Source organism: Natator depressus, chromosome 2 (assembly GCF_965152275.1).
Source record: "Natator depressus isolate rNatDep1 chromosome 2, rNatDep2.hap1, whole genome shotgun sequence".
Classification (NCBI taxonomy): domain Eukaryota; kingdom Metazoa; phylum Chordata; order Testudines; family Cheloniidae; genus Natator; species Natator depressus.
Genome location: NC_134235.1, coordinates 182,525,476 through 182,548,996, shown reverse-complemented (window position 1 = coordinate 182,548,996; position 23,521 = coordinate 182,525,476). Strand labels below are relative to the sequence as shown.

Here is a 23,521-nt window from a genome sequence, read left to right as displayed (position 1 = left end):
CTGAGTTGACTCAAGGGCTAGAAGGGGCAGAACCTGCCAACCAGGTCATAGGTCAGAACAGCAGTTATGAAATGGGTGCTCTAGACAAGCAAATAGTAAGAGTGAAAATAGAGGCACAGAGGTGAAGGGATTTGCCCAGGGTCACATAGTATGTCAACAGCAGAGCCAGAGATGGAATCCAGGTCACTAGAGTCCCAATCCAATGCCCTAGCTACTGGATGACACTGCCTCTCTATTAAAGTATTTGTTTACGTTCCCACATACATTAGAGGGGACGTGATCAGTAAAGTTAATAGTAGTAGAGAAAGCAACCAAAGTTTGTAAGGATTTTAAAGTCTGGATATATTCTAAAACATCTTGGATCCTGTCGCCGTTAGTAATTTTTCCTTAATGAAAAAAGTTTGTTTTAACTTTTGTCTGTGTCCCTCTCTATGCAATGTAGTTGTAGCCATGTTGGTCCCAGGATATTAAAGTGACAAGGTAGGTGATGTAAATCTTTTACGTCTGTTGGTGAGAGACAAAAGCTTTCCAGCCACACAGAGCTCTTCTTCTGGTCTGGGAAAGATATTCCCAGCATCACATCAAAATGCAAGATGGAACAAATTGTTTAGAACTCCCATCCTTTCATGTGCTATGTATTTATACCTGCTACTGTATTTTCCACTCCATGTATCTGATGAAGTGGGTTCTAGCCCACGAAAGCTTATGCCCAAATAAATTTGTTAGTCTCTAAGGTGCCACAAGGACTCCTCGTTTTTTTTAGAATAAGTAGTTAGTACATATTGTAAGGGACCATCAAGGCAGAGGGGCCCGTTAACACCTCGGCAGTCGTAAGACAAAAAGAGGGGGTGAGCGGGTTAGAGATTGTTGTAATAAGCCACAAATCCTGTGTCTCTGTTGAGTCCGTGATTTCTAGTGTTTAGCACAGCAATGAAATTTAAGCTGCCAGGTGGACTGTCTTTTTAAAGTGTTGTGCAGGTTTTCTTTGAGGATGAGAACTTTGCAATTCCTACAAGGCTGCTGTCCCTAGACCACAGGAGGAGCTCCACCCTTTATATCAGGTTCCAGACAGCATGTGCTTGATAAATTAGAAGCCCGCTGTCCCCCATTTGTCTGTTGTGAAAGGGGAGTAGGAGGTTTCTTCTTTTCTAATCCTCCCTACTGGTTATTTTGGTCCTCTCCGTTAGATACTTCTGATGCTGGCCATAGCTTTTCAAGGCAGCATGAACAACATGAAAATGACAAGATTCTTCTCAGTTTCCCGGCTGCCAACAAGTTCCTAAATTAGAGCGTGAAATTTACCAGCATTTTGAAAACTGAGACATCTCGAGGTCCAATATCCAGGGAAGGACTGAAGGACACATGCTTTACATCAAATTTATCATACATTTAGCTATTGAAAATTGAACATGTGCTTCAGTACTTTCCTCACGAGGGGGACTTCCTTGAGTCAGGGCACTTGCTCCCTCTGCTCCAGCGATCATTCTCACCTCTTATATTCAGTAAAACAGCCTGGCTTACTTAGCATCCAGCAGCAAGAGTCTTGTAACGAAATGGGCGTGGTGTGAAGTGTCCTGTGTCCCCCACCCCCAAATAATAATCTATGCATTTCATAAGTGACTGTGTGGCACTGTTCAGAGGATGCTCTGGAGTGAACAATTATCAGGGCCCTATCCAAAACAGCGTATATGTTAAGGCATGAATGAAGACCAGAACAGAAGGGAACTAACAGTGTGAACTACAGTCATTTAACTGTGCTGTTTCTTTTCTCCTTTCAGCCTGGCATGATCACAAATGCACGTCTGTGTTGGTGTAGATACCTTACAATTCTTTGCCTAGGAAACCAGCAAACTCATGGACAGAGTATCACAACACTTACCGCAGTATCTGACAACTGGAAGATACATACCCACAAGCAAACAAGTTCAAAAAGACGCTCTGCACCCTGTACACAGAACATTGCAGGGCCAACGGAGCTGTACAAACAAATCTTGGGCTTTCCAAACTATTCCCAAACTTCATCTTAAATAGCCCATGCGTAGCAATCCACTGTGCTCTCCTCCCCTCACCCCCAAGCCGTAGCACAGCACGTAATTGCCAAACCATTTTTGCCTACAGTGAACAAAACATGCACAGCTCATTTCTGTTTCTTTCCACATTTCATTCCTCATGATAAGAGCAAAGTGCCTTTTTTCTGGTGCATTTTGCGTTTTGTTCTACTGATTTGCATGTATCTTGCTCACTTTCTTTCTAGCTCTCACACATACTGGCTGTTGGGAGGACAGGGCCCTATTTCACAGACTCACACATATAGACTTACATGTAGAAAGGTGTATACAACAAGCGTACATTGAAATATGAAAGGTAATAAAATAATCACCACCACCTTTTATCAAACCACTGTACTCAGATTCATCTAAACCCTTATTTTTTTGGCCAAGATTTTGCATCCATTCCAGACTCCCATTTCATTTTGTCTCTCAACCATGTATTCATTCTATCTGCCGCTGATGTGCTTTCAAGCCATTAAGGGGAAAACTGCCAAATAGCAAATATTGGGTTATCAATTCTCTGTCTCTTAGGACTGCTATATCGATCTCAGACTTATGTAAACCTCCTGAAATTACTTAATGTCATGGTAATCTGAGAATTATCTTTTTTTTCCATTAATGATAAGCATAGCTCTGCAAGGCTCAGTGAAATTCCATTAACAACAAAGAACCTGAAGCAAAATGTAATTACTGAAAATAATTGTTGGAAAAGGTTTATCAAAGCCTGTCCCTGATAGCAAGACAACATTAATAATTTAGGAGTCAAAGTTATTTTTAATAAACAGACTCAAAATTATCTTGGGCACCTATCTCTATTTTTAGACTGCAAAACAAAGACTTAATCATTTTAAAGGACATAGACTCTAACAAAGCAATTTTACAAAACTTAGTTCATTCCAAGGTTTTGCAAAACACAAGATCAACAACAATTTGATTTCTTGTTTAATTTAAACAGAACAGATTTTTACAAATAAATATTGCTCTGTATTGTGCAGAATCCAGAGAGTGCAGCATTGTGCTAGTGCACAAAAACCCAAAAGTGATTACTCTTCTCTTGGACAATGACAACAGAAAAATGAAAAAAAGCAAACAGAAAGAAGTAATTTAGATTTTAGGAATTCTTTCCGTTTTAATAAATTTTATAGCATAGTGTCCCCCTTAATGTCCCACATCTCTCAAACAAATTTAGAACACAGTATGAATTCAAATAGTAAGCTTAATTTATTAAACACTTATGGTTCCTATTATCAGGGGGAACTGCATTAAAATGTTTTTTAATTTTATACAATAACATTTATGTTTAGTATATTTGTTACGAGCCAAGAAACCAAGGGAAAGTTCTCTTCCTCCATTTCTTTATGCATGGGACTGGAGTATGGAACTGGGAATTAGGAACTCCTGAATTCTAAACCTGATTCTCTTACACTCCCCTCAGATTTTGGGGGATTCACTATGGTAGAATTTCTAAGGTGGCCTCCAATTTGGGATGCTTCTATTTTTAGGTGTTTAAATGTAGACGACAGCTAGAAATTTCATATAGAAATTGACTGGCATGTTTGGGGATGTGGAATGAGTTTGGGCCAGGATGAGATCAGGCCATAGCTCTCAGACAGGGGACATGTCAGATGTCAAACTGATATTAAACTTGAGTCCCAATGCAGCTCCCAAAGAAGCCAAGTCTCTCACAGACTTCAGTGAGAGTAGGAGTATGCACTTGAGCTTAGCAAAAAGGCCAAGAAGCTGGAAAAGCTGCCGATTATCCTTATTTTAATTTGGTGATCAGTGTAAAAATATTAATCATGATGAATCCTTTAGGCATACATGTGGCTGCATAATGTTATTACACAGAGATCCCACTGCAATTTATTAATTCAATCATATAAAAAATTAGAATTGTGCCTACAAGCTAGCTAGTTTCTCCCGATTTCTCATGAACTAAAATATTGTTGGATACACACTGGGAAAATAAAAAGCATATCCAGCTGCTGCTGCATTTTTCCCCCCTAGTCATATTGATGATAATTTAGAATGACATATTTACTTGAAGTAAACTAATATTAGAAAAATAATCCATTGCCAAATGGCTTTTTATTTTCTAATAACTTAACAATATATGTTACAAAATATATTCAGCTGTATCTCATACTAGAAATTTTGGTCAGATCATTATAAATCCAACTAATTTGTAAACCTGACTTTAAGGGACTACAAAGAAATCTGAGCAGGTGCTGTCAACTGCCCTTCCCAGCAGGATAGAGAGAGAGCTCTCCAACCCAGAAGGAGACAAAAAGTTGTCTCCAGGACCTCTCCAAAGAGTTGAAAAAAGCTCTTACGCTTTATGAAATTCACACATGGCGCAAAAAGCCAACCCACGCAACCTCACAAACGTTAATCCAGCTGATGAGGGTGACTGGTAGGTGTGTGGTGGGGGTGTTGCTTAACAGGTAAAATAGCTGAGTGGGGGGTGAAGCTACAAACCAACCTCAAACCGATTGACATGTAAGGGAATGTGGAATGAGTTTATGTCAGTCTGGGATTGGACTGCAGGGCCCTACAAATACATGGAAATCCCATGTAACCCCAGAAACCCCAACCCTGCAGCCTGCCCATGGGACTGGAAAAATGAATTCCTAACACTTCCCTAAAACCCTCAAGAGACAAAGTATAAATAGCACAAATGTCTTTCTGTGAGAAGCATGAATTTCACTCACTGTGAGTAGATAAGGCCAGGGAGATTTTGTTAGTATACTGTATTTCCATCTTGATAAAGAACTCCTATACTGGGGGAAAAGATCATTTGCATCTAGAATTCCATACTTTTAACTGTCCAAAAACAGACTCCAGAAAAGTCTATGGTATTTCAAATCCAAGAACTTCTCCAGTCATTGTCATCTTTTGTTTAATTATAATACACACACACTTGGAATTACTATCTCAGTATTTATATTGCACTCATTCCCATAGTATCTGAGAGCCTCACAATCTTTAATATGTTTATCCTCACAACACCCTTGTGTGATAGGACCGTGCGGTTATCCCTATTTTACACATGGGGTAAACTGAGACACAGAGAGGCTAAGTGACTTGCCGAAAATCACACAGGAAGTCTGTGGCAGATCAGAGTCTTTAACCAGGTCTCCGAAGTCCCAGACTATTGTCCTAACCACTGGGCCAGCTCTCCCCCCTTACTGATAGTAAGATTAGTGTAAAAAATAAATTCAGAGAAAACTCTAGGAATTGATTATTTTATTTCAAAATAAACTGAAAAAGATAACTTTGGGCCAGATTCCTCCCACCCTTACCCCTGAAAGCAAGGAGAGAATATAATCCATTTTACTTAACAGAACGGTGTAATTGTCATTCATTTTATTCAGTACACGCTACAGCATCTAGCAACAGTGCTTCAAAGGGCTACACGAGATTGTTGCAACAATTTCACTTTTTAAATCCTATGAAACCACAATCAGGAAGATTTAATTTAGTAAAGCATCCTAAGAAAATACAAGGTAATTGTAACTGCCTAAGAGGGTGTGATTTATATATGCTCATATTAAAACCACTGCAGAATATTAGCCTTTTGGTGGGTAAGGGACTTAGCTCACGTCTTAATGCAAAATTTAAAAAATTTTGAGGCAGTGCCCACAAAGGAATCCTTTTGAAATGGACTTTCAAAAAAAATTAAATTATCTGAAGTACATACAGTTTACATTTGGGATGTTTTAAAAACACTGAAAGTGAGACTATCATCAGCTTGTGCTCAGAACGCTGAATGTCCTCAGTGGGAGCTCTGCCTACTGACTGAAGGCACCGTGTGGGTTTAAACTTTATGGTTACTCAAAGAAGTACGCTTTACTGTGGAACTTACAAACCTGGCTTATGTGTGTGCAAGTACAGTAACTTACTGTACTCAGGTTTCAGAGTAGCAGCCGTGTTAGTCTGTATTCGCAGAAAGAAAAGGAGTCCTTGTGGCACCTTAGAGACTAACCAATTTATTTGAGCATAAGCTTTCGTGAGCTTCAGCTGTATTTGTTAGTTTCTAAGGTGCCACAGGTACTCCTTTTCTTTTTACTGTACTCAGTAGAGGAGGATAGGATATTGGTGTGGATGATAGTCAGGCTTCGGGTACAAAGTGAAGCTGGGGTTGGAATCAGAATATTGCTATACTTTGATATTTAGATAGCTTTTTAAACAATGGTGTTCTAATAAGAATATTAAATAGTAATATAAAAATTCACAGTAATGTACAAGAAAATGGAATGAAGTTGCATCTTCATCTCTGTGGTCAATGAAGCCCCAATCCTGATCTGGACCTCTCAGTATTACTGTAAGATAAATATTAAATTGCACCACAACTTAAACATCAGCTCCTGCCAACAGCCATAATAGCAAAGTAGTAAATAATGTCTTGCCACCCCTCAGCTCACCTCTTCCTTAAATGCCTTGGGGAAAATATAGCTCTTGCAAGATCTGTGAGTTAGTAAAGTGGACCGACGATGGCAAACCAAAAGAAGCAGCAAATTCCAGATAAAAGGAGTCTTCACAGAGACCACTCTTCTAGCAACACTCTTATTCTGTTCAAAACAAGAAAACTTCAGTTTGAGAACTTTTGTTTATAGCAATTGTGGCAGTATGACAAAGAGAGAGGAGGTCTATCAAGGAACCATTTAGGGCTTTAAAAGCATAAAATCAACCCAATGCAATCCACTTGAAAACTCACAGGTACCAGATCTGCTCACATCAGGGCTAGTTTTGTAGGTTCTATTTTGCTCCAGTCTTTACAAAAAAAGGTTAATAGTGACCAGATATGCAACACAATTGATATTAACAACAAGGGGGAATGAATGTAAGCCAAAATAGGAGAAGAACAGGTTAAAGAGTATTAAGATAAATTAGATTATTCAAGTCAGCAGGGCCTTATGAAATTCATCCTAGGATACTTAAGGAACTAGTTGAAGCAAACTTAGAACCATTAGCAATTATCTTTGAGAACTCATGGAGGTCCTAGAGACTGGAGAAAGGCAAACATAGTACCTATCTTTAAAAAGGGAAACACAGAGGACCCATGGAATTATAGATCAGCAGCCTAACTTGGATACCTGGAAAGTTACTGAAACAAATTATTAGTCAATCAATTTGTATGCACCTGGAAGATAACATGGTTAAAAGGAATAGCCAGCACAGATTTGTCAAGAACAAATCAAGACAAACAAACCTAATTTCCTTTTTGACAGGGTTACTGGCCTAGAGAATGGAGGGAAAGTAGTAGACATGATATATCTTGATTTTAATAATGCTTTTGACACAGTCCCAACAATATTCTCATAGGCAAACTAGGGATATGTGGTTTAGATTAAATTATTATGTGCTGCTCAACCGGTTGAAAGACTGTACTCAAAGAGTGGTTATCAATGGTTTGCTGTCAAACTGGGGGGACGTATCTAGTGGGGTCCCACAGGGGTCAGTCCTAGAGCTGGTACTATTCAACATTTTCATTAAATGACTTGCATAATGGAGTGGAAAGTAAGCTTATAAAATGTTTAAATGACACCAAGATGAAAGGGGTTGCAAGCACTTTGGAGGATAGGATTAGAATTCAAAATAACCTGGACAAATTGGAGAACTGGTCTGAATTCCACAAGATGATATTCAATAAAGTGCAAAGTACTTCTCTTAGGAAGGAAAATCAAATGCAAAAATTACAAAATGAGGAATAACTGGTTAGGTGGTAGAACTGCTGAAAAGGATCTAGGGCAGTGGTTTGCAAACTTTTGTACTGGTGACCCCTTTCACAGAGGAAGCCTTTGACTTTGACCTCCCCCCCGCCCCTTATAAATTAAAAATACTTTTTGATATATTTATCACTTCTATAAATGCTGGAGGCAAAGTGGGGTTTGGGGTGGAGGCTGACAGCTCGTGACACCCATGTAAAAACCTTGAGAACCCCTGAGGGGTCTCAACCCCCAGTTTGAGAACCCCTGATCTAGGGGTCATAGCGCATCACAAATTGAATATATATGAGTCAATGTGATGCAGTTACCAAAAAAAGGCTAATATTCTGGGGTGTATTAAAAGGAGTGTCCTATGTAAGACACGGGAGGTAACTGTTCCACTCTACTCGGCACCGGTGAGGCCCCATCTGGAGTATTATGTCCCATTCTGGGTGCCACACTTTAGGAAATATGTGGACAAATTGAAAAGAGAGAGTCCAGAGGAGAGCAACAAAAATGATAAAAGGTTTAGAAAACCTGACCTATGAGGACCCTGAGAAAAGAATCCTGAGAAGGGGCCTGGTAACAGTCTTCAAATATGTTACGCACTGTTATAAAGAGGACTGTTATCAATTGTTCTCTATGTTCACTGGAAGTAGGACAAGAAGTAATGGGCTCAATGTGAAGCAAGTGAGAATTAGGTTAGATATTAGGTAAAACATTTTAACAGTAAGGGTAGTTAAGCTCTGAAATAGGTTTGCAAGGGAAATTGAGGAATCTTCATCACTGAAGGATTTTAAGAACAGGCTGGACAAATATTTTTCAGGGATCGTCAGGTATACTGCCTCAGCACAGGGGGCTGGATTTGATGACTTTACCAAGTCCCTTCCACCCCTACATTTCTAGGATTCTGTGTGCCATGGCTGGAGATCTACTGGAATAGCCCATGGAGACTGTTGCAGCTGGGCAGTCCTGAGGCTACTCTAATGCAGGCAGGGGGCCAAACTGGCCTCCAGCTGGGAATGAGGGTACATATAAAGTCACCCTTGTCCCCTAGCACCACCTTCAGGTCCTGCACTCACGTAATCTTGGCGGCCTTCCTCTATTTCTAAAGTGAGGATTCTAGCCCAAAACTCCAGACAGCAAGCTTACTTAGTACTATTGAACATTTATATTGTAGTAGTGACTAAAGGCCTCAACCATGTCGGACCCCAGGTGCTGTATAAATATACAATGACATCCCTACCCCAAAGAGCTTGCAGTCCAAAAGATAAAACCTAACAGGTAGGCAGGACTAACGAGCAAGGCAAGGAGAGATGGGGTAACAAATAAATATAATAGGATGCGTGCAATTCTTAGCCAGTCAAGTAGCATTGTTCACAACTCTCAACTGGCCTAGCCATTATCAGATGAGGTGGAAGGCACCAAATTGAGAGAGAAGAAGGTTTCTGTAGTCAAGATGCATGATGACCAGGGCTTGGACTGGTGTTTTGGCAGTGAGCAGAAAGGGAAGGAGAGGAGATGTTATGCAGAAAGAAGCGACTAGTAGGTCAAAGGAGAGGGTATAGTGAAAGATGAAGCCAAGACAATGGGGTTGAGCAACAGGGAGGATGGTTGCGCTGCTTCTGTTTTATCAAACGTGCTATCGTTGGCAATTTTTAAAGTACAAAATGATCTGATTGCTACCTAAGTCCTGTATAGAGGGGAAAAATTCAATCTCACTTCTCACAACAGAAAATGGACTTACAAAACACAAAGCCTACAATCTGGAACGTGTTCTGTACAACCACACACAGTCAATCAGCCTTAGTATTTCTGCATGCAGCAAGAGCTGCCGCCCCAAGAATTTATTGAATAAGGGCTAGTCCACACTGCCAGCGCTTTAATGTGGCTTGTGTAGTTGCAGCAGAGTGCTGGGAGAGAGCTCTCCTAGCGCTCTAAAAAAAAAACCCACCTCCACGAGGAGCACGGCTCCCAGCACTGGTGCACTGTCCACACTGGCGCTTTACAGCGCTGAAACTGGCTGTGCTCAGGGGGTGTGTTTTTTCACACCCCTGAGCGAGAAAGTTACAGTGCTGTAAAGTGCCAATGTAGAAAAGCCTTAAGAAAACAAAAGGTCAAATCCACATTGAAAAGTTTGTTTCTTTTCAAATAGTTCACCCTAAAGGAGGAAGCTTTTATTTTCAATAATACTTTACTGCTAAATGCCATGGCAATTATTCACACAAGTTTTTCCTGTGTTTTTATACATTCTTCTTTGTTTAACAATTAAATAATTTCACTTATTTCCTGCATCCGAGTTTTAAAGGGTGAGTGGTGAGAGCTGATAAACAGTTTGACATATCAGCACAAGCCGATAGAACACAGTTCATTTTCTAATCCCTAAGCAGGCCTTATACAGATGGCAGGGAAAAAGTCTTCTCACATAGCACCAATGTAAACTGGAGTAAGTCAATAGAACAGTTTAGTCCTTAGCATTAAAAAAAAAGAAAACCACCACACCACCACTCATCTACAAGATCGTGGTCAGACTGGCTCACTGAAATTTTTGACCTACCTTATAACAGTTATATAGTTTACACAACAGCCAAAAATTTGTTTCAAATACCATTCAGAAAGTTCCATATGTGCAAATTTTAAATTGCTTGACATGCTTGTATAATGACTGAATGCTGGGGCATACAACAGATGGATACAGGCAGTCAGACAGGGGAGTATAAGTAAACAATAAGACAGTACCGGTCAGCATGATAGGCAGTTATGTCACCACCCGCCTGATCGCTGTCAAGTTTTTTGTAGACATCACAGCAAAGGAGAGATTTGAAGAAGGATAATGAGGATGTTTTCAGGGAGTGCTTCCCAAGCACAAGAGGTAGCATGGGAGAAAGCACAAAGATGCTCATTTGAAAATGTAACAAGTGGATGATGGAGAGTGGAGTTACCGGACAAATGGTAGGAGTCAATATCTTGATAGTGAATAAAAGATTATAGGAGGATGGGGACTAACTGTGAAAGGCCTTGAAAGCAAAAAGACAAGTACCTTTGTGCTTGATGCAAAAGAAGGAGGAGGATGCAGTGGAAGGATTCAAACATGGACAAAGCAACAGGCTAGGAAAATGATCTTTGCAGCAGCATTTTGAAAGGATATCAGTGAGGCAAAATTACATTTGTCAAGGCCAGAGAAAAGGATGTTGCAGTAATACAGACATGAGATAATGAGAGCCTAGGTGAGAGTTTTAGCTGTGTGACTGGATAGGAAAGGCTGTCTCTTTAGAGATGTTATTCAGAAAGAATTTGCAAGGTTTAAATATAGCCCGGAGATGAGAATCTGGAGAGAAGTTGAAGAGAATGCCCACGTTGTGGGCTGGAGTGACCAGCAGGATGGTAGTGTTGTGCATAGTGACTGAGAAAGGAGGTGTGTAGGGGAACTCTGTTTTAGCTATGTCAAGCTAGAACTGATGGCTAGACCTCTAAAAGGAGGTGTCAGAAGAGACAGGCTGAGATTTTAGTTTGGACAGAGGGAGACAGATAGATCTGTGAGTCATCACCTTAGAGATCAGTAGTAGAATGTATATCCGTGGATGAGATTACCCAGACATAAGGTGTAGAGAGAGAAGGAGACCAAGGACAGAGCCCAGTGGAACCCCCACAACAGATGGGGGAAGGTGAGGAAGATCCTGCAAAGGACACGCTGAAGGGTATTGAACCAGGAAAGAGAAGCATCATGGAAGCCAAGAAGGGACAAAATTTCAAGAAAAAGAGCAGGGTTGACTGCATAGAAAGCAACCAAAGGAGCAGGCTTAATTTATTAGTTCTGAAAATAAAAAATAAAAGGCAATACAAAGTCTTCTGATATTAAATTCAAGCTATTCTAAATTGTTCCCATACTTTCAGTGCATTGCGGATTTTTATATTGACTGCACAGTTGCATTATGGGCATTGTTATGAGAGCTAGGGAAGCTGGGGTTCTGGCAACTGGAGAGGAAACAGAGACAGTAGAGACTTTTTGCACAGGGAAGTCTGGGAAGTAATCTGGGATTGTGCAATATACACATTAGCTGGATTAATCAACAGGGAACCAGTTAAGAATGTTAACACTTCATTTCTCACCTTTTAGGTTTCTGATTTAACAGACCATTGAGATACTTGGGGGAAGTCATCTCTCGGAGGGATCATTTTAGGCTGTCTGTACACACAGAAAGGGAACTTTACATTGCTTTATGCATTTTCAATGCTTTATTTGCAACCCAAAGAGCTAACCTTAACATTATTTTTTTTATTTATGGATATAAGTCAGAGGCTAAGCATTACTTTATTGAGCAGAGGGAATATTGCAGAAGTCCACGAGAAACTATTGCTGCCACAAAAGAAATGATCAAGGAAAAGGCTAGGCTGGGTATATTTGTTGTCTGCGTAGAACAGAGGTGGCGATTACTTACACACCTGGTGAACACACAGCCCATCCTAACAACTGATTTTTAAATTGTACCCACAAATAATATGGTTCACAGAGGCAAGACAACTTCATGGTCTCCAGCACTGAAGGAGCTGTATTTAAGAAAGCTACATGCAAACGCACTGGTCTTTTCACAAATATGACATTTAATGCATCTGTTTATGTATCATTCTAAAATATTTTAATTTATTTTAAAGGTTATAAGATGTGCAGATAAGAACAGCTTCTAACGGAGACAAGTTCAGCCCAGCTCAAACTGGGGTGGCTGCGAAACGTGCTTATGTTGCTCACTTTCCTGAGCTCGTGTGCACAGATCTAAAGAGTCTTGGTTCAAGTCTCAGATGCAGTAAAGCTCAGGGCACAAACTCAATGAGGCACTCCAATAATTGGGTGTGACTGCTGCCTGGCCACAAGCTGACAAAAGCAAAGATCCCCTTTGAGGGGTCAGAGAATAATTAAGTCTCCAGATGTGCAGTCAATCCTTGCTCTTTGCATTAAAACTGCCAAGGGTGACTGTGGGTTTTGTTTTGGTTTTTGTAATGTTGGCACTTGTTCACAGAGACCTGAACTGAGACCAACAACTCATTTCAAGACAGGGTACTGAGCAGCTGTCAGAGCTTAACTACAATCTGTTACTACCAGCTAAGGCTGGATTTGAACCAGTAATTTAGAGGTGAAAAGGTATGTGGCCCATTCCCTTAACCATTCAATCTTTGAATTCATGAATGTGAATATAAATAAAAAAATTATTTCCAGCATTAAAGGCATAAAGTACTTCTAAAGAAGGGGTCTGGTATGTATTGTCAATATAATGAGAACAATTATTTTGTTGGTTTCAGACATCTTGCCCGTTCAATAGTTCTCTTCTCCTGCCATTACAATCCTTGTGACATCTGTTGTTGTTACCTCGAAGTAATACGGATGATGTGTGCTTCCTGTTTTCTTCAGCTTGAAAGGCTACAGAGCAAATATGCTTTGTATATTTTACTAATTATCACAAACTGAAACACTGCCCAATTAAAGTGAGATTTTTCTGGCTACCATGCAGCTTCATCACTGGTGATTTAGTTCTTTGTTTCTAATTTAATTAGAAACAGTGACAAAAATATTAATTATTCTAAAATTTCATATTTGGTAATTAATTTTAATGAAGACAATGTCATAAGAACATAAGAACGGCCCTACTGGGTCAAACAAACGGTCCATCTACTCCAGTATCCTGTCTTCCGACAGTGGCCAGTGCCAGGTGCCCCAGGAGGGAATGAACAGAACAGGTAATCATCAAGTGATCCATCCTCTGTTGCTCATTCCCCCAGCTTCTGGCAAACAGAAGCTAGGGACACCATTCCTGCCCATCCTGGCTAATAGCCATTGATGGACCTATCCTCCATGAATTTATCTAGTTCTTTTTTGAACCCTGTTATGGTCTTGACTTTCACAACATCCTCAGGCAAGGAGTTCCACAGGTTGACTGTGTGTTGTGTGAAGAAATACTTCCTTTTGTTTGTTTTAAACCTGATGCCTATTAATTTCATTGGGTGACCCCTAGTTCTTGTATTATGAGAGAGAGTAAATAACACTTCCATATTTACTTTCTCCACATCAGTCATGATTTTATAGACCTCGATCTTATATCCCCGTAGTCTCTTTTCCAAGCTGAAAAGTCCCAGTCTTATTAATCTCCCCTCATACGGAAATGGTTCCATATCCTTAATCATTTTTGTTGTCCTTTTCTAAACCTTTTCCAAGTCCAGTATATCTTTTGAGATGGGGCGACCACATCGGCACACAGTATTCAAGATGTGGGCATACCATGAATTTATATAGAGGCAACATATCTCAATCTGGGACAGTTCCTCAGATCTAAAAAGAATGGCTCATGTTTGGGAATCTCCCTCACATCCTCAACCATGAAGACCGATGCAAAGAATTCATTTATTCTCTCTGCAATAGCCTTATCGCCCATGAGTGCTCCTTTAGCCCCTCGACCGTCCAGTGGCCCCACTGGTGGTTTAGCAGGCTTCCTGCTTCTGATGTACTTAAAAAAAATTGCTATTACTTTTTGAGTCTTTGGCTAATTGTTCCTCAAATTCTTTTTTGGCCTTCCTAATTGTATTTTTACACTTCATTTGCCAGTGTTTATGCTCCTTTCTATTTGCCTCACTAGGATTTAACTTCCACTTTTTAAAAGGATGCCTTTTTGTCACTTAATTATATAATGTTTTATGTAATTAAACTTCCCAAGTATGTATGAACATGTGGCATCAATAAGTTTAAACTTCCCTATATGCTACTTTACTACAGTTATTGTATTATATGCTATTTATTCACTGTATTATCTTTGGATTCTTTTTTGACTACCCTCACTTAGAATATAAAAACAGAGAGAAAATTGAACCTAGCTGCTTTGCTTTTATCCACATCAGTTTCTGAGCACGTCAAAAAGCAGGATTCTTCCAATCAGATTGTAAGTTTTGAGATGAGGACAGTCCCAGTGTGGTTTGTACAGCACCTGGTACAATGGGGCCCCAGTCCCGGTTATTTCCGTTGGATGCTACCAGAGAAATAATAGAGGATGTTTATAACTGCCTGCTCCAAGAACTAGGGTAGAAACTGTGGACCACACAGAGAACAAAGTATCCAAAAAGGTTTGTTCTTGTAGAGATACTTAAAACTATAAGTAAAAATCCATTTTCTAAGACTTTTCCAGCATTTAAAAAAATCATTTAAGGGAGTAGGAGGAAAGTGAAAATAAACATGCAAGTTTATAGTAGGTCACACTGTAGACCTACCAACTTGGCAGCATCCTGTTAACTGAACCAGCACTTGAGAATACCACTATACCACCACCACATTTTTCATTTATTTCTCCCTTCACATTAGGATCTCAGAGTGCTTTACAAACATGAATAAATCCTCCACTGCCCTGTGAGGTAGGCCATTACACCCCTTTTTCAGTTAGGTGAACTGAAATATAAAGAAGTTGTCTGACTTCTCTGACACATCATGTACAAAGAGCACATAATTTTTGTCCCTGGATCTAACAATGTCTAAAATTTGTACCATAGATTGTGCTTACTCCAAACTGATTTTAGCTGCCCTTTCAATGTGTGAATTATTAAAATGTATTCTTTGTTCTTAATGGAGATAGACCTTAAAGGGCTAGAAAGGTTTTATTTCTGTGAGCAAAGTTAAGAGCATATCCTTAAAAAGATAAGTCATCTTTTCAAATTGATTCAGAGCATGTGAGAGCATACTGTTCACCTCACTTACCTACATTTAATGGTACCACTGTGAAGTGAAAAGACATTTTAAAAGAAAAAAAATGTAACAGAATGCTAAAATAAGCCACAATGAGGTATGTGCGCACACCAGAAATATACTGGTTTAAGAAAACAAGTGATTTCCAGGTATTTGTGTTCAACTGAATTTTACAAAAGGGCTTTCTAATATATGTATTGCCATATAGAGAGTAGTTTTAATAATCACTAGGGATTCTGGATGAGACTGAATTTGCAGCTAAGAAATAGCATTAGAAGTTTTTCAACAGACTGGGGAAGATATTCTTCTCACTTAAAGCAGTGTAAATCAGGAGTAACTCTGTTAAAGTCAGTGGAGTTACACCAGTATAAAACACAGGGGAAATCAGGCCAAAAACAGACTGTTAAAAATGTTGATTGGCAATATTCCCTTTAGCTGAATCTTTGTCAATATTTCATATAATTTAAATTCCATTCTACAACAGACTCTATAAAAAAAAGATAACACTTGTACGTTCTTTAGGAGAATCTTTTAATAAAAATAAAGCCTCTGAAAGCCAGGCCACATGGATTAAGGTCTTAATTCAACAAGGACATGACTAACTTTAAGCATTTGAGTAGCCCCATTGACGTCAAAAGAAATTGCTCTAGCATGTGCCTAATTTTAAGCACATGCTTAATTATCTTTCTAAATCAGGGCCTAATGCCCACTGAATGTTTCCTTTACACTGAGTACATCTTCTACCTTTGATATTTGCTCTCTCTCCCCCTTAAATCCTAGCTACATGATTATATCCTTGGTTGCTAGAATCTGAAAAGTCTCAGCGCTTTTCTGGCCCAAAAAGACATGCTGAAGAAACAATTTTAAAGGGATTATGCCCTCTAGTACTCATGAGACATAATGCAACCAATATAAGCATTCATTTTATATATACAAAAAATAAGCAAAACAATTAGGGTTCCGTTGTGCTAGGCACTGTACGTACAGTAAATGACAACTGCAGCTCTGAAGATTTTACAATCTAAAATACCAATGACCAACATTTCTAGTTCAGAGGAACGTGAATATAGGTTGGGAATCATTATTTAAATATACTTTATGGGGGCGTTGCATCTTTAAATCTTCTCCTGACATAAAAGATTAGGATAGACATCAGATTTACACAAATTCATGGTCTCCACCCTGGATTTTTCTCAGCACAAGAGGAAGGTTTTTGGTATACGTGAAGGGAACACAACTCCAAAATCAGCAAGAAGGAGAACAGGGTATCTGGCAAAAGGAGCAAACTACATTAAAACTGTTAATATAGGATATACAGAGATACTGTTTTATACTCTGGAACTGTGAAGCCAAACTCAAAATATGCTGACTTCTCTGATGATGCAGACGCCAACGAGACACAAAAATATGGTCATTTTTAATTACTGTTTAAACCAGAGAAGGAGGAGGTGGGAAAAAGTATGAATCTAATGTTTGTAACAGCCTCATAAAAGATTGACAAAATTTCTTCATGGTCATTTTGTCCATTTACATTTTCTAAATTAGTTCTATACGTGTAAAACACACTCATTTGTTCAGTTTTCCTCTATGCAGAGCACTAATTAGTTCTATATTATAAAAACCACTTACAAGCTTTTCAAACAGATTATATACTGAGCTTGCATTAAAATGATCAGTAACTACATACAGGACTTGACGCTCTGCCACAATAATGCTACAAAAGGAATTACAGTTGCAAATTCATGTACAGGAATGAAGCAGCTCTAATGGTATTCAGCTAAAGAGCCAACTGTTCCACTTCCCATATATAAACCATACAAAAAGGTATCATTGACCCCACCAAATTGCATACCCCTTCACTGCATCATAGCCTAAACTCAGCAGAGTACTTTTTACACGTTTAAAATCCATGCCTATTTAGTAAACCACTGAAGTGCATGCTTAAGTATTCTGCTGAATCAAGCATGTCCTTGTGAACCAGAGGAAAACAGCAGAGTGCAATAGCCAGGTGACATGACCAACGGTTGGTCACAACCTCCAGCTGCCACGCACAACGGAGATCGGAGGGAACAAGTTGGCCATTTCCCAAAAATCTCAGCCCGTTCACACTCTTTCTGGGCTCTCCAGTATTGCAAACTATATTGCCATCTCACAATATCGGACATTCCCATCCTCACCTTTTCCAAAATATGTTAACAGTGCAAAGGGGAACTACTACTGTTTAAAACAGCATACGATCATACGACCTTTGCATCATAATTATGCTGCCCTGAGTTGCAAACATGCTGTGTAGAGCAGCTGTTCCACAACTCCTTAGCTAGGGTTGCCAGGTGTCTGGTTTTCGACAGGAAAGTCGAAAAGGGGACCACTCAAAGTTCAGTTACTGTGGGCGGGGGGAGGCGGCAGGTCATCACCCACACTAGCCCCTAACTCAGCCAGGGCTGCCTCCTACCTGCATCGGGCGGCTGCTGCTCCCAGCCCCAACTCTGCAGGCGAGTCCTGCCTGACCTGGGCTGGACAGGGGGAAGAGGAGTGAATGGGGGATGGGGCCTCAAGGGAAGGGGCAGAGCCGAGGCGGGAGGGGAAGAGGGCCTCAGGGGGAGCTTCTGGCGCTCCTAAACAATTCAACATCTTTGCCTTTATAAATTAAAACTGGGGTGCAGAGGAATAATTTTAAAAAGGATATATTTCTTTTCCACTGATTTCAAAATACAGCAAGCTCAGAAAGCATAAACCGTAGTATGCCAACACTTCTCAACAAACGTAATGAAAAACAAACCTCTGCAATCACAAACACCGGATTCCATGCTCCAGTGCAGAAAATATTACATGGCTTGTGGCAAACAAAGTGTCAAATAAACATAACATCAATTGATCGTTTCAGCCGAATCTAACTGTTGTCACAAATTGCAGCTCTGCAAAATTTTAATTCCTATGCATTTTTGGCCACCCTTTTTTCTACAGTGTATTTCAAGTCAAGACACATTGATTCAAGATCCTGAAAAATGACATAAAATGATGTGGTAGATTTAATTTCAATGCAGAACTGGAAGATACCAGGACTTTGCGAAAACAAGCTAGTTGCATTCGCTAGACATAAGAATATTAATGAATCCGATATTGTTCAGCTGAAAAAAAAATGCTGCTTGTGAACTTTTTGATGCAATCAGAAGGGAACTTGTGGAGAATTTGGCAAGCAAATTCTAATACCTTGTTCTTCAAACGCACCACCAACAATTTTCCATCTGCACGAAGAAAATATTTATATACTGCATTTTGTACGCTGCATTACTAAATATTCTTCACAAGAAAATATTTTTAGATATAGTTTTAAATAAGTGTAAGGTACTCTAATACTTTATGTTGACTTCACAGAAAAATGAAAAATATGAATTCTCTTTCTATCCCTGTTCTTTCACTTCTTTGCACTTCACTCTAGTCTCCAATGACTAGTCCTTCCCCCTTTAAGCCAAATAAAGGGGAAATAAATATTTCTTTAAGATGTGTAGTATTTTCCTTGTAATTGACAGTTACTGAACACTACAAAATAGAGTGAGTAAAAAAAGATCTTGCCTGATAATACAAAGGACCAGATAGTCTCTGTCTTATTCATGGTGTCTCCTTGAATCCAATGACCCAGATCCTCCCTGCAGCCAAAAAGCTCTTTGTTTAGCTCAAATTGGGGAGTAGGGGTGAAAAGATGGCTTTTAAGCCACCTCTGAGCTCCCCTGATCCTTGTACTAGACTGGTTAGTCACCCAAATAAGTTAGTTTGCTCTAATTTCCACTAGCTGCCAACAGCCACTCTCCTCCCCTTCCTGCAGGGGTGGGGAAGAGATCTTCCAATGGTCTGCTAAACTGGCAACCAGAAAAACCTAGCAGGGAGAGTTCTAGCCGAACCCTGCTTCCATTCTGTCAGAACTTCATCGAAATTGAGCCTTCTCCGAGCAACATTTTGATTTTGATGAATCGTCACATTCAGACAAAAACCAGATCCAGCTCTAACCAACACATTAAGAATTTCACAATCAGTTATAAGGTTGTGAGGGAAGAAGGATACAGTATGGGATTACCAACTTTGAAATAGTCAGAAAGATAGAAAGATAGTTGTTCCATTATTTAAATGATTTTATCAAGTCATAAATGATTTAAACATGCCTGTAGTAGCTATTTATAATACCATGTTTAAAGCTAAATATGGCACGTTGATTGTTCAGCATTATTCTGAAGTACTCTATGATAACAATTGAGAGCTTATTTTTTGACAATCAATATGATTTGCAAACTCAGTATCAGTATGCCTGTTAGTTAAACATGGTGTGGCTGATTGGCAGTTTACTAGACTTCAAGTCTCTCATTTCATTTTGAGCTGTTTCATGCTCTCCAAATTCTCTGCAGTATCAGCATGGTAGACTTTGGGATAAAAGAGAGGAAAACCCCAAGATAGGGTGTTTCAATTTGGAGTTCTGTGTTGGTGATCAATCCAACCACAGCAGCTTCTTTCTATCTTTCTCGTCTCTTCTTTTCAGTATTTTATTCACTCTTTTCCTAAAATAATTCTTCCTCCCAGTGTTCCCCTGGGGAGTGCTTTCTCCAAACTGTACCATCAGAAGGATGAGGTTTGTCACCCCATCCTTGTGGGAAAAGCAGTGGGTCCAACCCCCAAATTCCATGGATCTTTGAGAGGGGAGCCTCTGGATGCAAGAGACCAATGATGGTTCCCCCAGCCAACAGCTACATCTGAGATTTCCCCTAAACAGGAAACCACAACCCTGAGGGGGCTTTGATAAAAAAAGGGAATTCAGTAGCCTCTTGCTGTATAAACCTTTTAGCATTTTAATCACTGGGTACCAAAAGAAAATGACATGACTCTGCTTGACCCTCCCTGATCCTCCTCTTTCCCATGTCGTCCCCAGATTGGGAGCCCTCCGCTGGCCCAGGTACAGCACTTTGCAGGCAATCTACATCCACTTCCACTTGAAAAGGGAAAATGCCATAAGCAGAGTGGACCCTCCTTGCACAGTTCTGGGGAAAAGCTCAGGCCTTTCTAAAAAGCCCACAATCATCTACCTCAACTGTGCCATTTCTACCAGCCGAGTTTAACCGATACTCCTATTGTATCTTCTTCCATTGATGTGACTGACTTCCTCTCATTTGTAAGCCATAGGACCAGATTCTTATTCCACTATGTCAAATACAATAGTTTAAATGCAGAATCAATTAGTTGATTTACATGGAATTATTCCAGTATACGCGAGAGCTGAATCTGATCCATACGGAGTGATGCGTAGTGTAGATGAAAATGAGTCCTTTTCCCACCCTTTGTTGCTGACATTTTGAATACCTTATATTAAAAGAAATAAGCATATCCAGTTTTGGGGGAGGGATCCAAATTAATCTTATCCTCGCAAGCATAGCACAAATCAAATCCTTATGGCAGAGAGCAGACGAGTGTTCAAAACCAAGTTGCTCATTAAGAACTCGTATGCTGTCTCATTTATCACCTAGTCTGCCTCTCAGATTAATCAAGAAGGAAAGGAAAGAAAAAGAAAAAGAAAAGAGCACCATAACAGAGCTCTGCAGCTCATCTGCAAATATCAGCAGGTATAAGAGTAGGTTTTCAATCTGATCATTGCTCACTTACTCTAGCAGCAACATTATTGCTACAGACCTTTTTGGTCTTGGCAAAAGTATCTCCATATTCATAGAATCTGAAAAGCCTAGTACATTAATACCCTCAGGAATGCTCATAAACTGTCCACATCCTGAGATCATAAAGTGGGAGCCCTTCTGAATATTACTGTCAAAGGATAATTGGTCTCACATCAACTTAACAGCATATAAACATTCCCAGCTGTATTTGCTTTCCATGGATTAAACAGGTTTGTAGCTAAATACAGGTATAAAGCTGTACATGGTACATTGGGAATTAGGAATAGTATGCACATTGCTTTTAGCAGCATTGTAACTGACTGATAGCCCTGCACACCCAGCAAAATATTTTTTTCTACAAAAGGGAAAGGGGGCAATCACCCTTCTCTGGGAAGAACCTCCAAGTAGACAATTTGCGAGGAGAAAAATTTTGTGAGATTCCCTTTATGGAGTTATCCTCACATCATTCAACTGAGGAGTAAGGTGACCCCACAGATCAACTGTTTGGCCTCTGAATATTGCAAATCCATCAGACACACAGGCCCAGTGCCTCAGCAAGCCCCTTCTTCTGACACTCCCTCAGACTCTCTAAAAAGCAGGCACCCATTGGAACCGTACTGCCTGGGCCTCCCCCACCCCTTCCAGATGAACCCGGTACCCCCATTGAAGGAGAATCCCCAGAACAAACTCTGGCCAAAATTGTAGCTCAGGGTGCATTAAGTTTCAGGCAAATTTTCTGCTGGTGGCCGGCCAGAATGGGGAGGGTGACCTGGACCTCCCTGCATGCAGATTCTCTCCTAGGTTGGGATGAAGTGACACCACATAGGTAGACAACCCCCACCCTCCTCCAGCCACAAAGGGTGAGACCTAGCTACAAGACTTCTCCATTCATGTGAGAATGCTTCCCCCATACCACCCCTCTCTCTCCCCCAATGTCAGGATCGCTGGTTAATATTCAAGAGTATATTTCCAAAGCAGTGCTGTTGCATGAGAACCCTAACTCCCATTCCAAGCTGGATGGCCAAATCCTTATCAGATAGATTGAAAACCAACCGTGGTTTTGTCTTTTTATTATTATTATTACTATTATTATTATTAAAAAGAGCAGATTTAAAAATATTTTAATAACTGATCATATGTGATTGATTCGAGGGTTCAAATGTTTCAGCAAAGAAGCCTGCATTTTGGCTTTACTTATAAAGCCAAACAGTTACAATTGGAGGAAGGAAGAGCTTATGCTGAACATTTCCACAGTCAGATGAAGTTCTCAGAAGAGAGAAAACCAGTATATTCCAAAGCAAGGAAAACAAAGCATAAATGAGGTTGAAAAAGTGGATAAAGCCATCAAAATGGCAGAAATAGTTGAGACAGAAACTGAAGATATTTACAAATAGAAAAACAAATTAATCAAAATAATCAGAGCTTCAAAACTCAGCCCAAAAGGTGACTGGAAAGTGAACTAGTCTTATCTTATTTCAATGGGTAAGAAGTATTTTTGGTTGTAAATTGGAAATAAAATCAAAGGAAGCTGAGACTTTTATTACAAACTAATATTCACTAACCATGAATACAACAAAGCTAACTGGCTCTATTCAGATTAGGTGATCGTTACAAAAGATTATTTTAGCTGTAATTTCAACAGTAACACATTCATTTATGAGTAACAATGTAATAAACTTTGGCAGTGGAGAGCTTTATATTTACCAGACTAAATGCATGTTCATTTGAATGACGTAAATGCTTAAACTGAACATTAAAAATGGAGTAATTTGAAGATTATCAAGAAAAATATTTTTTAATTGTGCAATGATGACCTACTCCCAGGAGACTTCAGATTCTCCCCCCCCCCCGGATGCTTGGTGCAGCAGGAATTTGTATGGCTCACATAAGGTTGAAAGTTTTTTCCCTATTTTTTACTGCATTTCCCTTAATCCTTAAATCCTCCATCAATATTGTCTAAACCAAGCTTGTCAAATGGATTTTCATCTAGTTTTCCTTTTCTTGAATAACTTTCTTTGTTAACCCAGCCAATTAATCTAATAGCTGAATATTAAACAAACTGCACCACAGTGCTTGAGGCATTTAGACTGACCAGAGCACTAGGAAATATATTACAGAGAACAATGCTACAATGGAGGACATAATACAGCAACAGGATAGGCCTTTTCCATTTCTAATTCTATGCCAATACGATTTTTGTGGATCTATGTATTCAATAAGGATGACTAAGTTTCCACCAGACTACGGGTTTTTATAGGTGTGGATCTTGGGTTTGTAGAATCAGATGTCAAAGAACTGTAAAAGAGTTTTGCAATAATGCAAAGTAGGAATATGCAGACAGTTTTTTTTTTTTTTTTTTTTTTTTACCAATAACCAGAACTACATCTGGGATTA

The 23,521-nt window shown here is 39.6% G+C and overlaps 1 protein-coding gene across 5 annotated transcripts in view; it reads right to left on the bottom strand.

Moving 5' to 3' along the window:
* MYRIP (myosin VIIA and Rab interacting protein) overlaps positions 1 to 23,521 on the bottom strand; it is a 364,430-nt gene that overhangs the window by 258,983 nt on the left and 81,926 nt on the right. The window lies entirely within an intron of this gene.